The 16642-nt window shown below is 42.9% G+C and overlaps 1 non-coding gene and 1 pseudogene across 1 annotated transcript; one reads left to right on the plus strand and one right to left on the minus strand.

Moving 5' to 3' along the window:
* Nucleotides 1-1314: 1314 nt before the first annotated feature.
* LOC141920036 (uncharacterized) lies at nucleotides 1315-2993 on the minus strand (annotated as a pseudogene).
* A 4997-nt stretch (nucleotides 2994-7990) lies between these two features.
* Nucleotides 7991-8063, plus strand: TRNAF-GAA (transfer RNA phenylalanine (anticodon GAA)). Its single transcript has one exon. It is a non-coding gene; the product is annotated as a tRNA-Phe (tRNA).
* Nucleotides 8064-16642: the final 8579 nt, after the last annotated feature.

The following is a 16642-nucleotide window of genomic DNA, read 5'->3' on the forward strand; positions in this document are numbered from 1 at the left end:
GTGGGCTATAGTCCACTCCCAAGCTGCCCCTTTCCGCAACAGGTCATATAAGGGTGGTACAATTATTGCAAAGTCCGGGATATGCTTTCTCAAAAAAACCCAATAATCCTAAGGCACGTTGCAGCTCTTTCTTATTTTCTGGGATCTTTACCTGATCTAATGCTGAGAGGGTGTCCAGAGGAATACAGACTGACCCTCCTTTCCACCAGATGCCTAAAAACTTAACCTTACTGGCAGGAGCTTGAATTTTCTCCTTGGGTATTTGAAGGCCTATTTTTTCCAGATGCTTGATGATTTTATCCTGCATAGTCTGCACTGAGGCCATGACATGTCCCCCTATTAATATGTCATCGATATAGTGGTAGACCTTGATCTCCCCTTCTGATGGAATTATTGCCAATTCCTGCACTAGGGCATGGTGGGCCAGGGTAGGCGAGGGTTTATATCCCTGGGGCAAGTGGGTAAAGGTATACTGTTGCCCTTCCCAAGTGAAAGCAAATTGATTTTGATCACCCTCTTGGAGCAGAACCATAAAGAACATGTCTTTCACATCAATAGTTGCTAAGATGGGGTGGGCCTGTTCTTGAATGGTTGCGATTAAGTCAGCTATATTAGGTACAGCCGCAGTCAGGGGGCCAGTGTTTGCATTCAGACGCTGATAGTCAACAGTCAATCGCCATTTTCCATTAGGTTTGCGTATCGGCCACACTGGCGAATTATACAGGGAATGGGTAAACACCAGAATTCCTCGTTGTTTGAGATCTTCAATCACTGGGGTTATCCTTTTCCTGGCCCATAATAGCAATGGGTAGGGCTTCACATTGGTAATTTTGGAGAGGGGAAGGGTAGGTGCCACTTGCAATAAGCGCACCTCTGCCCAGGGCATCGCGACTGATTGCCTGATCTGGGGAATGCCAAAAGACCATGAGTTTCCCTGGGTGTCATGCCACTGCCTGCCTTTTAACACATCTATACCTAAAAGATCCATCTGAAAAGATCCTATGGCCACCATGGTGTTGACAGGGTTTTCCTCTCCTGGTAGCCATAGTGTCACCGAAGTAACAGGCATTGACTGTGTTTTTCCCAGGGCATTTAAGACAATTAGGTTCTTAGATGGAATCGAGACTCCGCATTGTTTTGCTTCGGTCCGCATTAGCGCAGTGATTTGTGCCCCAGTATCAATTAAAAAAGTTACCGGCCTTCTCCTTGGTCCTACAGCAACTGTAATCAGTAAATCCCCTTTTATATTCAAGGTGAGTTGTCTTAAAAACATCCATCCTCTGTTCCCCCCCCCACCTTTGGGGGACGGAGGGTCTAGTTTCCTGCCACCTTCTTTTCCCTGGCCGGCTCCTCCTCAAGGTCTATCAAGGGTGGAGCATTAGGGGTTGGTCCAAAAGTGACTTTTTGCTCTGACCATTCCTGCACGAGTTTTTCTAATTTTTGGGTTGGGAGTCCGTCCATCAAGTCCCAGGGAATGCCTTTCTGAAGCCTTAGATGCCATAGTCCCCGTCGAGTTAGGGGCTTCCCTTTTCTTCGGTTATTGCCTCGGAGCAGCCCCGAGTCTTGGTCCTTCATAAGTGATGGTTGCCGCCCATTAACTTGCTCTGCTGCCCGTATAACCCTAGTTTTGGTTCTTTGGGACGATCCACCAACAGGGCCATATTTTCTCCCAAAATTAATCAATTCCTGTGCTACCTCCCCCCACATCCATACTTTCCTTCCTGACCGCCGCTGGTCAGGGGTCATTATCCCCTCCAGAGCAGCCATAACTCTTTCTCCTTCAGGGGTGTTTTGAATCTTCCCTTGTAATTGAATCCCAATGGGTTTTAGGGAGTCAGGAAGTTCCCGTATCAGGGGGGTCATCCTCTCTGGGTCCACAAGCATCATCATTGGGGAGCCCTGGTTAGGCTTGAGCTCCCGATCATACATCATCTGGAGACAGGCCGCCTTCTGCACACCTTCCACTAACTGATCCACTGTCCCTGTTATGGCAAGGGGATCTCCCCTCTCCAAGGGGTTCAGCCCTCCAGCCCAGTACGCAGCTCTCTGAGTTAACGACCACAGGGCCTGATGATTACCAGTAGTTAGAAATACACCTGGACCCCAATATCCTTCCACTTCCTTCTCTGACAACAAGATTCAATCCCCCCCTGACAGAGACACTCTCCACACCTACTCTGTCTCCGATTCCTTTGCAGTCCTTGCAAAATCTTTTCTCAACTTTGCTAATTCAGTTGCTATAAATGGGACTTCTTTGGTGATAACCTGAGGACGGTCATTATCATCCTCATACAAATACTGTGTTTTAACCAGAGGATACATATGGGGGGGGCTTTCTGCAGTTTCCTTTGCTTTCTGCAAATCTCCTTGGGGATAGATTTGCCGTATCCCCTTCTCTAAAAGGTTCACCTGTACCTCTGCCAGGGTATCTGCCTCCCCCAAAAGCTGATTCCTCAATTCCTCCTTTAATATTGCATTTTGGTTCCTTTCCTCCCCCAGTAACTCTATTTTCTCTCAACTGTTCCTGCAGGGTCTTTATTACCATTTGTAGGGAGTCAATTACAGTATCAGCCTGACAAAGCCTCTGCTTTCTATCTTCCACCGCTGCTGCCAGACTCGCTCCCAATACTGCACTCCCAATACTCCCAATAGCTTTTCCTTTCCCCCTCCTAACCTTAGCTTCCTTCTGCAACACCCTTATCCTATCCACTACACTCTGTGGTTGAAACCAGTGGGTTTTCGCCCAATTTTGCCCCTGGAGTGAGGGACGAGAATGATGTGCCTCCAAAAGGTCATATAATTTATCTATCCCTTTGATTGGTGAGGGGACATGTATAATCACAAGCATCGGCTGCCTTCCGGGCGGCCATTCTTTTTTTTTTTTTTTTTTTTCAACATAAAGGGGCTATCATCCTGAGAGGGCCACACATTAAAATCCAAATTTCCCCTTTTCTGTCTCAGGAGGCCACACCTTAATTAATACACAAAAAACCCCAATATTACTATCCACACTTTCTCCTATTCACTCTTAGGAGGTTGCACCTTCATTAGATGCTTTCTGTTCCCCGAGAACCCTGTTCATGTATAAAACAGGGAATTGGTACTCTCAGGGAGGCAGCACGTAAGTTCCAAGCACAACATGAACCTGCCCCCTTATGTTCCTGAGAGGTCCCACTTAACACAGCAAGGCAATACGGCACTCTAGTCTCTAGGGATCCTGTCCGTGACGCCAATTTAATGTTCCGATCCACTGTCGGGGGAGGTTTCGATACGATCCCAAGAGCGAGATTAAGACACAAACGAGGTCAAATGCCATATACCTAAAACAGGTTTTTATTATTAAAGAAGTGAAGAGGGGTAGCGATAGGACAGAATGGAAGGAAAAGACAGAAATAAAGCAAGGATGTGGGATAGGGCTGCAAGAATAGTCACCACCATGGATCCAGCGGCGTCCCGTTGGTCCTCAGTCTTCAGTTCTTCGGTGGTGGGTGCACACGGATCTGGCTTCGATGGTGGATGCACAATGAGCAAAATTTTCTGCTGCCTTTTTAAGTTCATGGTATCCGCTGATTAGCATATCTGCTCGCCTTTAGTTTTTTTTTTTTCTCTGGTCCCACAGGTTTTGTTGCTTCTGGCTTTTGGGCAGAAACATTTGCCTCTTGTCAGTTCATTATCAATGCATGCATGGGGTCTGGCCTACACAATAGAGCCACAAACGGCTACAGGATGGGGCAACTCAGCACACCTCTGCCCCTTTGACGCTTGTCTAAAGGGTCCGGACAGTGCAACTGCAAGGAAGTGGGGGGGTGCATACTTCAATACACTCCTGCTTCTCTGGGCAACATCCCCCAGGCCGTAGCAGCTTCTCTTGGAGGTTTGCACAGACACAAGCAAGCTTTGAGGCAGTCATAGGACATTTCAGTATCGCACATGGTTTCTCCTAAGTGAGTAAACATGCTGAAAAAGTCGATGGTGTTTTTGTTTGTTTTTTTTTTTAAATTTATTATTTCTTCATTTATCCTAAAAAAATTATCTTCACTTTTTTGGCTTTGAGGTGGCAGACATAAAGGGAAAACTTCATGGTTTTATCACTTTAGCTTCTGCACTTGGCACAGTCCCAGACCCTTATCTTGCCTCTGGGTAGAGCTGCAGAAGCACAGGACTAGGATGCTATGGTGTACTTGGAAATTGCTGCCACTTCTGAAGTCTCTCAGAAAATGGGAGTTAACTCTCAAAACACAAGTATGCGCAGAAGTCCTTTCCTCATCACCCGAAGTGCAGAAAGAATGGAGCTTGGGCTGTTTGCCTTAGCTTTGCCCCTGCTAGAGTTTTGGTAGTAACTGAGCGTGAACCTTCACAGTACTGAGACAGGTAGCCTACAACTCGTGCTTCCTTTGGACCTACAGAGCTCCCAGCTTCGTCATGCCTCTTGTGTGTTGCATGGTGCTGTTGATAAAGTGCTGTTCTTGGGTGGTAAGAGTCATCTTACAAGAAGGATAAACAGTAAGCATCTAGGCTTACCTTGGCACCAAGTATGTGTTCTAAAGTCTAGGAATGGGTTATTGAATGTGAGTTTTCTATGACAAAGTGGGATAATAATACTATACTAGAATTGCATTGCACTTGTATTTTGGGGATTTCTGATACTTGGTTTGGTAATAAAAACCTTCATTTGAGAAGAACAGAAGTTACAGGATGTAACTGGAATACTTGGCTTACCAGATACTTAAGGTTAAGCTTCTACTGATTAATCACTTCAATTTCATTGTCAAACACACATTGCTGGTAACATTAAAATATTTTCTTAATTTTTATATTTTCTTGTGATACAGCTTCCTTACAATATGCAATATTACAATATACAATTTACAATATACAATATTACTATATAAGAGTTAGTTATCCATCTTACTCTTTTGTATTTTTCAAAAGCCAATACCAGAAATAGCTGAAGTACTGCAAAGAAATATTTTAGCTGTATTTATGCTTACTGTGACAGCTGCTCTGGGTGAACTGCATGAAAGGGTGTATCTTTCACATCCACTTATGCTGGAATACTGGTTATGTGATGTGTCTTTAATTTTAGGAATAGAGATTAGAGATTATTAAATCATTATTTTAAACCTTACAAATAGGTACAGTGTCTTCGGAACATGAAAAATCAATTAACTTGTGGTAGTGCTATCAGATCAGAAACACACATAAGAAAGCAGTAGTGTGTAAAATTGGTTTATTGAATAGCTCTTTCTGAAAGTTGTTTTAAATGTTTAGATGCTGAAGATGCAAGCTTTGACATTTATGTGACTCTCCAAACAAGTAATATTACTGCGAGTGGATTTTTCAAAAGGATCTGTTAATTTTTAGTGGAAGCTGTTCTAGTTCATTTAAATGTTTTTGAAGATTTAATCCTTCCAACTGTTTGAAATTTTTTTTGGTCAGTGTTTGTATTTTTATATAAAATAAATACATACATGCTCATTTTAAGAATATATAAATACATATATTTAAAAAAATTAATCTAGGAGGCTTTTTCAGGCTTTTTGCTGTATATCAGGTTGCTTTAGCAGGTGAGTGCTCTGCTAGGAGCATTCCTTTCACAGGGAAAAGTCTTTACTGTTAAAGGAAACAGCTTATTTTGCCATTAACCTTCTGGCTTCTGTAGAAGAAAAGGATAAAGAATCAACAAGTGAACTGTTACTGTGGAGAAGTGTAATACTTTTAGGTTTTATTTCTCACTGTTTTTACTTGGAAGATTGAGAAGCATTTCTGCAGAAGGCAAAGGTGGTGAAGGTATGGTGAACATAGCAATCTTTCAGTCCACTCTTCCTAACAAAGTGTAACCTAACAAAGGTTATGCTAATAAAGGCATTAAACGTGTATGTCACTTAAATTGCTAAAGCTTTCTAAAGGAGAAGGGCTGTCCTTTGAGGAAGGGTTTGTGTCCAGGTTCCATCAGAGGCAAGAGGTTCACACTTGGGAAATTGCTTGGTGACAGCTGTCAGTTCTGCATGTCTTTTTGGGGCTGCTGTTATGGGTCAGATCAGATCTTAAGAAAGCAGCTCCTGAAAGCCCGTGTGCATTGGGGAAAACCAACATCGCTACCCCATTATCTTGGTGTATCACAGCTCCTATTCAGCACATCTCTTGCAAAGCAGCAAGTGAAGGAATTTGGCAGCTGAGGCAGGGCTGTTTGCAGTCCACCCGCCCTGCAAGTTGTGGTCAGTGGGGCCTTTGTGTGTGTGTATTGCTTCCAGTTTGTGTGGTGGAGATAATCTTTGCTTTCTCCAAGGCTTTCTCTGGTCTGACTTTGGCACTTGCTTACATTTCTATGCTGCTTGGCATTAAGGGCTCCCAGCTGTGGTTGAGGCTGGTTTACGCTGTCATCATATGATGGACTAGGAAATAACTTTTGTTTGTCCAATCCCTATTCTGGAGGGGTTCAAAATAGCACAGATTTATACTATATCTGAGACTGAATTGTCCTCTTTAGTTTTTGTTTTGTTTTGCATTACCTTTAGTTTTTATTTCCATTTCACCTGGCAAAACAAAGGTTTCTAAAAATAATAAAAATTAGAATAACCTGTTGGTCCATAGTAGCTCTGATTTTTGTGATAATGTATGAAAAGTCTGAAGTCAATAGTGTTTTGACTTCTATGCATGTCATCACACATTTGGAGTTTATCTGCAGCAAAGATTACAAGATTGTGTTAGCTGCATCAGTAGGAGACACACTCGTTAAGTGATTACATTCATAATTTCTCAGCAAAGCAGTCACTGCCACTGGCAATGAAAAATCATGAGAATATGAGATTTTGTCTCAGTATGTTGTTAGCACATGTCTTTAGTAGGTGTGGGGTTTTTTTTGTTTTTAACCTCTCCCTAACTGAAACTTTTTGTTTAAGAGTTTTTGTTTTCAGTCATTAAACTGCCGGCCCAGTCCTTAGCATTGTGACTTCTGAAAATATGTCAGCTCCTGAAGAACAGTGGTTGCTCACAAAAGAGTTTTTTCAAAAGTGGGATAACTGGAGGAAAAATATACTCTGAAAGTAAAAGGAAATATGGTGATATATGTCACCAAAGATTCACAGGGCTAGTTTGGGAGAAGGCTGCTTCTTCCACATTCAAAAAAGGAGGGATTTGTTAAACTCCTCTGTAACTGTGGAAGAGAAAGAGGTTGGTTTGGCTTTTTTTGACTAACAGGAGGGAGAAGCAGTGGACAATCTTGCAAAGCAGCATTTCTCCCCACACAGCACGTAGGGAATATGAATAGATTATGCTCTCATATTTCTAGAGTCATGGGATGTGCAAATAGACACAAACTTGAGACATCCAGCACCCTTGCCACATGTGCTAATGTATGTACTTGGGTGCATCCTCTACCTTTGACCTGTAGCCAGAGGAGTTGCCTAACAGTTGCCTGTTGCCTAACCAACAATGTGAGAACAACTGTGTTTAGCCAGGATTTGTGATTTATGCAGGCACATAGAGCTTCTCCTGTGGAATGTGATTCTCTGAGCAAGACTATGAGAAAAGGAGAATGGAAGGTGCCCTTTTTGTTCGTATCTATTTGTGGTACATCAGCTCTCTACAGAATTTGTCAGACTTCAAAACAAAGTCCCTGAACACTGAAGCAAAAATGCCGCCAATTTAATGCTCCTGAACCCCACAGAATATTCGAGTTCCTGTTAACCCCCAAATAATCCAGGAAGTCACAGCTGAAACACCTTTATCCTGATACTAAATGCATGTAAGTTATGTATTGTGCATAGATGTATACATGTAGTTTTGTGTTATTGCTGCATTTCTCTTTGCCTTAAGGCATAGTTTTATTTGCAAAGACCCGTCATCAATTCGTTTGTGGTATTCATGGTATCCAGCAATGCAGGACGAGTAACGTCTGTTTTACCCAAGTAATGACACACCAACACCAGCTCAGTGACAGGTGAGAGAAACGCCTTAGTATGATCGCGTGAAAAAACACACCGCGAGAGCCGAAATAGCTCAGTTGGGAGAGCGTTAGACTGAAGATCTAAAGGTCCCTGGTTCGATCCCGGGTTTCGGCAGATAAGTTTTCTACTTTTCTCTCGCTGCTCGGAGGTGGCGGCAGCCGCCGCTCTCCGCGGGCCCCAACTGCTGTGCAGGGCCCGCCCCGGGCCTGCCTGATCCCGGCCGCAGCCCGCGCCGGGAGCTGCTCTGTCGAGCTGGCAGCCGCCGCCATCGCCCCATCGGTGGCGAGCGGTCATGTCACACGTGTCGCCCACGGCCGCTGGCGGGGAGCTGGGACGGCGCGCCCTACCGTGGGCCCGCCCGCTTCGCTGCCAGGGCCTGCGGCTGCGCGGGCTGGCCTTCACTCTCGTCTGCCTCGGTTACTTACCGTAAATCCGGCCTCAAAAGAACCTTCCAAGACTTGGCTGGAAGTTTTAGAAGGCAGGCATTCTTTGTTGCAGCGCTAGAGACACGGGGAGTCACCCCACCTAACGTGTATTCACTAAAACAAAAGTTCATCGTTTATATACCTTAAACACCTGAATATTGATCCATTTTCCAAGAAGTCTCCGCCTATCTACTACATTTACATAATGCTGGCGTTGCAAAACTACACTACGCATGCGTGGGGGTCTCGGTTGTCATCAGTGGTTGGTTGGGCAGTCAGCCCCCTGCTCCTTTTTCCTTTTTATGGTCACGAGTCTTTTGAGGACAATTTCTTCTCCTTGAATGTTTCGCAACTCTGTTGTCCGGCCAAGCTGTACTTTCTTATCCACCTTGTTTGAGCAATTCTGCCAGGATGTATCTATTCTCAAGGTTAGGATATCTTCTCTGTACACTTTAATCACTTAGGCCTTGTTAAATTCAAAGTATTTTGTTTGGTAGAAGAATTTCTCAACATTTCCCCCCTTTGAGACTTCCAAGGTAAGATCTCTTTGGGAGTCTCACCTAGATTGCATAATTCTGATAATATTGTTGACTTCCAGGTATACACAGCTGGGTACAACATGACCATATAAGATATAATGGAATGCTTCTCTTATCACTAATTGTTACAGGCCCCAACTTGCAGGCACCAACTGCTTGCAGGCATCAGCTAGCAGGCATCAGTTGGCTTACCTTTTCTTTTTTAAAACAACTTTTTTACTTTCTTTTTCTTAAAAACAGTGGGGGCATTTCTAATGGTGAGATTCAGGGACACTTCAGGGATGCTTGCCAGGCGGTCGCATGGGTGCACAGGTACCGCTCTGCAGAGCCTCCTATACAATCTGTAGTAGCCTGGCGAAGCAGCAACCTGTGGCATGCTCGTGAAAAAAACATACCGAGGTGATTTGCGAAGGAGGTGAGGGGGAATGAGACGTCAACCCTCCCCGTCCCGTCTTCTAGTGCTTCATGCCATGGAATTGAGGAGGACGCGCTGCAAAGCAAGCCATGAAATCACAGAAATTCTGTTCAGCTCACGCCCACCCAGTGCTGTGTGTGCCTTCAGTCCTCCCTGGCAACTGGAAATGCAGCATCTGGGAGGGTTTGCCTTCTGGTTTCCTTTTCTAGTTCTTCTAAGTTGAAGCTTTTTATATAGGATGGAGGAACTGAAAGCAAAAACTTCATTCCTGGTCCCTTCTTGGCTCTCCACTGCCTTCCGCTATAGATGAAGGGAGGAGTGCTAGAAGAGAAAACTGTGGAGAGGAGTGGGATGGCATGGGAGGGTAAGGGCAGGGAGAGAGAGCGGCTTTCAGGAAGACAGGGACAGAGGCAGAAGGGTTAGAGATTGCTTCTTGCCAATCTGGAGTGGAGGTCAGAATTCCTGGAGCTCACTATTCCTTTGCTGTCAACAGATAGCTGAAACTACTTCTGGTTCACAGAAAGCCTAAGGAACACCTTCAAGGCTAGAAACCCTGGTAATTATTGGCATCTAGTCTTTACCATTCATGTATTTCCTCCTTATCCTTGCTTTACTTTTAAGTAAAATCACTTGGATTTTTCCAAAATACATTTTTAGGAAGAACATCTGGTTTTGATTTGAAGACATGAAGAGGCAGAAAATTTGTTAGTTTTCTTGGTAATTTGTTGCAACTGTTCCAAATATATTCCTTACTTTAATTTGGATCTGTCTTCTGTTAAATTCTAGCTATTATTTCTGTTAAGCCTTTTCTCTGTTAGCTCAAAGATCTTCTCAGTATCTGGAGTTTGGTTATCATGAAGCAGTCAAGTCAACACCCAGCTTTGTTTTGATAAACCAAAGAAATCAAACTCTGAGTCTTTCAGTTTAAGACACTTTCTCCTGTTTTCAGGTAATTTTTTGTAACCTTTTTAATATACTAATACCAGAACAATGCACAGAAAAAGGTCTTTCAGTATTGGTGTCACCAGTGCAAAACACAGCAGTAAATCAGCTCCTTACCTCTGTTCAGCATCTTTTGTCTATTTGTGAAAAGGTGTCACTGGTCCTTTTTTAATCACAGCATCACATCAAGCATTGCTGCTGAATTGCCGATCTGATACAAGGAGCACTCACTGTTGATGAATATCCTATTAGTACAAACAGGAGAAGTGTTACTTAAACCCTTACTAATAAGACAGGTAAGGGATAGTGTAACTGCTTATATTGCTATTTTTCCTAAAGAATTTTTAAGCTTTCAAAAGAATATTAAGACTGCACAATTGAGTACTCAGGGATAGAAGGAAATGTTAAAATGAAGATTACTTGTGACTTCTCATCTGTACTTTTATGCATGTGATACCAGAAATAAATACTGTTTCTGCAAAAAACTTTTAATTATTCATCAGAGACTTTGACGGTGCTTTGGAAATGAATTAGAAAGGTATTAATTTCCTGCAGATGTGTAATCAAAGAGGCAAAAGAGAGAATGACTGTTTACTTTTCGGCCTTTTCCATACTGCTGAATAAAAGAGAGTCATGGGGCAAGCCTGGACGTTGGACCTCTGACTGTCTGCTTGGCTCTTTCCAAGGTACGTTTGCTATGGGGGGCCAGCCCCATGCAGTGCAGACATCAGCCAGCCGGTGCCACTCAGCTGGGGGGCCAGGACGTGGCCCTGAGACTGCTTTTAGACATCGTTCTGGCCATACTGCCTTAGTGCTGCACTGGAGGTTGGGTCCCCTCTGCCACTGAGTTCCCCGATGGCCAGGAAAGGTGTGGGTCACTCTTGCCCTCTCAAAGTGTCTGATTTTTAGTAGGAGTACCCAGGCACATGAATGATGGGAGAAGGGATGCCATCCAGAGGGACCTTGACAGACTCGAGAGGTGGGCCCATGTAAACCTTATGAAATTCAACAAGGCCAAGGACAAGGTCCTGCGCATGGGTCAAGGCAATCCCAAGAACAAATACAGGCTGGGTGATGAGTGGATTGAGAGCAGCTCTGCGGAGAAGGACCTGGGGGTATTAGTGGACGGAAAACTGACAGTGATCCAGCAATGTGTGCTTGCATCCCAGAAAGCCAACTGTGTCCTGGGCTACCTCAAGAGAAGTGTGGCCAGCAGGTCAAGGGAGGGGATTGTCTCCCTCTACTCTGCTCTCGTGAGACCCCACCTGGAGTACTGTGTCCAGCTCTGGGGCCCTCAACATAAGGACATAGACCTGCTCGAGCAGGTCCAGAGGAGGCCATGAAGATGATCATGGGGCTGGAGCACCTCCCTTATGAGGACAGGCTGAGAGAGTTGGGGTTGTTCAGCCTGGAGAAGAGAAGGGTCCGAGGAAACTTTCTAGTGGCCTTCCAGTACTTAAAGGGGGCCGACAGGAAAGATGGGGAGGGACTGTATTATTACAGGGACTGTAGTGACAGGACAGGGGGTCATGGTTTTAAACTGAAAGAGGGTGGATTTAGATTAAATATAGGGAAGAAATACTTTAATGTAAGGGCGGTGAGACACTGGAACAGCCTGTCCAGAGAGATTGTGGCTGCACCCTCCCTGGCAGTGTTCAAGGCCAGGTTGGACGGGGCTGTGAGCAACCTGGTCTAGTGGAAGGTGTCCCTGCCCATGGCAGGGGGGATGGAACTAGATGATCTTTGAGGTCCCTTCCAACCTAAACCATTCTATGATTCTATGTATGACAGTTACGTGCCGTGGTAGTGTCTGAAATTTCTATTTTTAAGCTAAGGATAATATTACCTGTAATAGCAGTTCCCTTCTCAGAGGTTTTGTGATGTTAAACAGAGATTTTGTGGAGCACTGAAATACTAAGGGTGATAGCCGTGGGGATACTGGGAAGAAAATCTCATTTTTGTTTGCTATGGGATTTGGATAGCATGCACTGAATAAGGCCTCAGGTCTGATGTGGAAGAAGAGGATAAAATTAAGAGATAACCTTAATTCTGGTATTTTTAAACTTCTGTCTGTTTGATTTTGCAGGCTTGATGCCGGTTTCTAATGTGATTTGGCAGGTTCTGGGAAAATAACCCCGAGTGTTGTTTCTTTATTGCTTTTATGTCACACAATATTCAGGCATTTTTCATTCAGCTGTTTCTTCTTTACACCATCTTTTTGTTATCATTGCTGCTTTCTAGGTTTCTTCTTGCCAGCAAACATCTCTATGTCCATTTATTTTTCTATTACCTTGTTCCCTCAAGATGAATCCCCGGCTAGGAAGCAAGTCCAGGCTAGTTTCATATCTGTCTAACTAAGCCTTTATGTTTTAGTCACAAGGTTCCTTCTCTGCAACTGGGAAACTTCTCTGCCACTACAGATATGGAAAAATCACATTTTACAGTGTTGTAAAATTCATGTTCTAACAATATGTGAGTATGTTGTGTAGCATGTAAATTGGTTTCAGGAAAAGAAGCCCACAAATTAGAAATGGACTGGATAAATAACTTAAATATGAGAAGGCAGGAGCTGATGAGACTGTTCATATGAAGAGGGATTTTATGCAAAGGAAGGATCATGAGACCTCCAGAGCTGCTCTGCATGCCCAAACTTTGGCCTCATTCTCCCAGCTACAGGACAGAGAGACGTAGGGTGAGGTGGTGAAAGGGCTCCTGTGTTGGAGGAAAGAAGAGAGAAGACATGAATGAATAAGAGCCCATGTAAGAAGGGAAAATCAGAATCAGATGGGAGGAGAAAGAAAATTAGGGAGAAAATATTCAAGGGCATCTACTCTTCAGGAGGGTGGGAGAGAACAGATAAGTAGCAGAATAAAAAGGAAAAACATTTCCAGCACAGAGATAGGAATCAAAAGGCCTAAGTACAAGGATATAAAAGGTTGAAGAAATATCATCACACTTGCTAGAAATGAAAGATAATCATGCAAGCATGAAGAAACCTACATGGGTAGTGGATGAACATAGGAGTGGCAGTCACTCTTTTCTTATTGCAGTTTTGAAGGATTTGAAAATTTTTAAATATTAGAGAAGCTATTTTTCTGAGATGTACTGCTTTGGGATGTAAGCCTAATAGAACAAAGGTTGTTTCTGCAAGTGCTGAGTTGGTTTTTTTCCAGATCTAATGGCTTATAAGATTTTGTGTAGATCTGGTTGCACTTGGGTAACTCAGAGAGTCAAATAAAACCAAGATCAGGAGAGATAGGGAGGCCTTTCTTCCCACAGACCTCTGATGGCTGCTTTCAGCGTCCATATAATCTCACACTGAAGTCTTTGCCTCCACTGGGGCACTTAACAGCTCTCTCTTCTACTTGCCATCTAGCATGTTCTAGGTTTCCTGAAGCTCCTAGGAAATTTATATCTTTGACATCTCTCTCTTCTGGATGAAATACTCTTTAAGCTCCATCGACCATAATGATTAAGATGTGTATTAGCTATAATGGGAGCTTAAAGACATGTAGCTCCTAGACAAATGCATACATGGTAGATGCATAATGAACGTATCTTAGTCTTGAATTGACTTTCATCTTTTTTGATAGCTTTGCTTCACACATTTTCCAGTGAGAAACCTTCATAAGTTTTCAAGTAATACATTCCTGGTGACTCTATTGGAAAAACGTGCCTTAGATCATGCCTCTTACTCTGTGAACTCTGGAGCACATAAATTCACACCAGTTAAAATCAGCAGCCAAAATATTTATCTGTAACTTAAAATACAAACAAAAAGATGGATTTGATGTAAGCTTTGGGTAAAGATTAGCATGGTTTCATTTCCATTCAAAACATTCTGATTATGGCCAGTTTCACGTCATGCATAGGTTATAGGTGTGTTACATGATCTTTGGAGTGATGAAAAATGTACTAAGGTATTGTAATTTGAGTTTCTTGCTAAGTACTTTTTGTCCAGACTTGAAATTTGGCTCCACAGAAGTGGAATCTGTTCTTTCTCAGGTGAGGTTTATGACAATGTGAATACCCCTAAACTAATGTAAAGGTGGTTTGGCAGAACAAAGAATCAGAGGTGTAGTATTTTCTTCAAAGAAAAAGAAAAATATTCACAATGGCCAAAATTTCCAGAAATGCTCATCACTTTTGGGTGCTCAGCTTGAGATACCATGGATTCACTTGACTTCGTAAGTTTGCTTATCATACAGTATCTTTCTTTTCTATTCTTTTTTTTTTTTTGCATTTGAAAATACTTTTGTCTGTGAAGCACTTACTTGGGTGTTGCTTCTCATGTCTCTTTTCTTTCCACTTGGACCTTGATCTTTTACTTGTCTGCAGTTTTCCTTATAGAATTGTCTTTCTTCCTGTTATCTCCAGAGTTATCACCTGTCCTTACGAATTATCATGTGGTTTATTCTTCCTATTGATATATTGATTTCCACATAAATTTATATGTAGAATGCGGTATTTTAGCCAGAATTCTTTCCAAAATTCCAAAAGCTAAATACTTTACTGTCTTGCTGCTAAGCTGTGCTTGAGTACAGTAGAAGGAGCCTGAGAAACCATACTGGCATTGAGAAAAAAAAGAGTGAACCCCCTGCCTACTTACTGCTCAGAAATTTGGTATTACTTGGGTGAATTGTGTTTAGTGATTTCTTTGCCTGTACCTTTGAGTATTCTTCTTTATTCCCTTTCTTGCAAAAAAAAAAAAAGTGAATGTATTAATCCCCAAAATACATTGGAATCTGTATGGATATATTTCTTTGCCACCCTTTGACAATAGGCTGAGAAGTTTGCTATTGGGGATGAACCTGGGCATGAATCCAGACTACAGGGTACCCGAAATACTGTTTTCTTGTATTTTCAGCATAAAGCCTAAATATTTTAACTAATAAATTTAACACAGTTTCAGGTGTGGTAGCCTGACCCAGTAACTCAGAAGTGTGGACAAGGCAGCACAGGCAGAGTATGCATCACTGGGGCTTCGGCTACTGCTCATGTGCTCAGATGAGCCTCCTGAAAAGGCCTTTGATAGCTGCAGGCAAGCAGTTTTGGGCAGTAGTGCCAACAAACAGTGCTGCTCATTTTTCAAAAGATAGTAAAACCTCATAGTAAATAAAAAGTAATTCAGCATGCTATTTTGTAACCTGGTATAGTGCTGATATTGTGCGGCCCTATCAACAGCTCCTTTATTTAAGCACAATAGCCACGGGGAAGCCGCAGGAACTTCTTAACAGCGAGACACTAAGGAACCGACAGTGCCTGCAGTTTTCCCAATGACTAATTGAAAGACAACTGCCTTTTTGTAATTTTGGTTGGTGTCTTCCACATGGCGTGTCATGCAGCGGCATGCGACTGCTGATGCTGGCAGGCCTGCAACAGGCAGTAACACAGTGATGCCAGGATGAGGGATCTGTCCATCCTTTTTCTGTCCCTCCAGGTACTCCCCCTGGCTAGGGAGGGCATTCCTAAAATGTTGATGCATTACTGAGGACCGCAGGCTAGTGCTACATCTATACCAGTACAGCATGCTGTAGAGTGCTCCCAGTTTTGTAAAATTATGTAGTTGTGGTGGAGGGGAGCAATCATAAGAAAAGCTATGTATGTGCCACTCTCTACTCACAGTTTTCTTTCCCTGCTAGCTAGGTAATCTCCATATTATTGTCTAACTGCTATTCCTTTTTTCCATGCTCTAACTCCTCTAAAAATGACAGATTTCTCCTTCCTCATGTACTACATTAGAAGCACCTCATGTACTACATTAGAAGCACTTTTCCTTGCCTTACCTTGTCTTGCTTGCCTCCCTCAACACCTCTCCTTTCTCTGTGCTTACTCTTTCTGTCTCATATAGGCTCTCAAATGGCAGTAGCTACCTTCCCCTGGGTAGGGGGTTTTGTTTATAATGGTTGCATAGACACATATTTTGCATATAGACACTTCAGTTCAGGGGTTTAATCAGCTAGTTGAATCCTATCCATATTTTTTGATGTTTTTTTGGTGATGCTGATATATGTGTGTTCACTTTAATGGCTTTCAGATGGTATGTTGATAACTTTGGTTAACGACATTGTCTAACCTAATTCAAAGATTGATCTTTCCCACACCAGACAGGTGTATTCAGGTGCTGAGTAATATGGGGAGGTGTGTTGTTCAGAGTGCTTTTGAGTCAGTGTTTTCATCATATTTTTCCAGCAGCTAGTCGTACTTTCTGTTTTTTTCACATGTTGTGTCGAGAGCAGCAGGCAAAAGCCAGTTCTAGGTAAATTGAATCCTAAGGGAGATGAGTTGAAACCCATTTCAGACTACGTGGTATTGCTAATTGGCTTTGTGCTTCCATAAATGAAGTAGAATCGTATTTTAGTTTGTCTGGCA

Source organism: Strix aluco, chromosome 2 (assembly GCF_031877795.1).
Source record: "Strix aluco isolate bStrAlu1 chromosome 2, bStrAlu1.hap1, whole genome shotgun sequence".
NCBI lineage: Eukaryota > Metazoa > Chordata > Aves > Strigiformes > Strigidae > Strix > Strix aluco.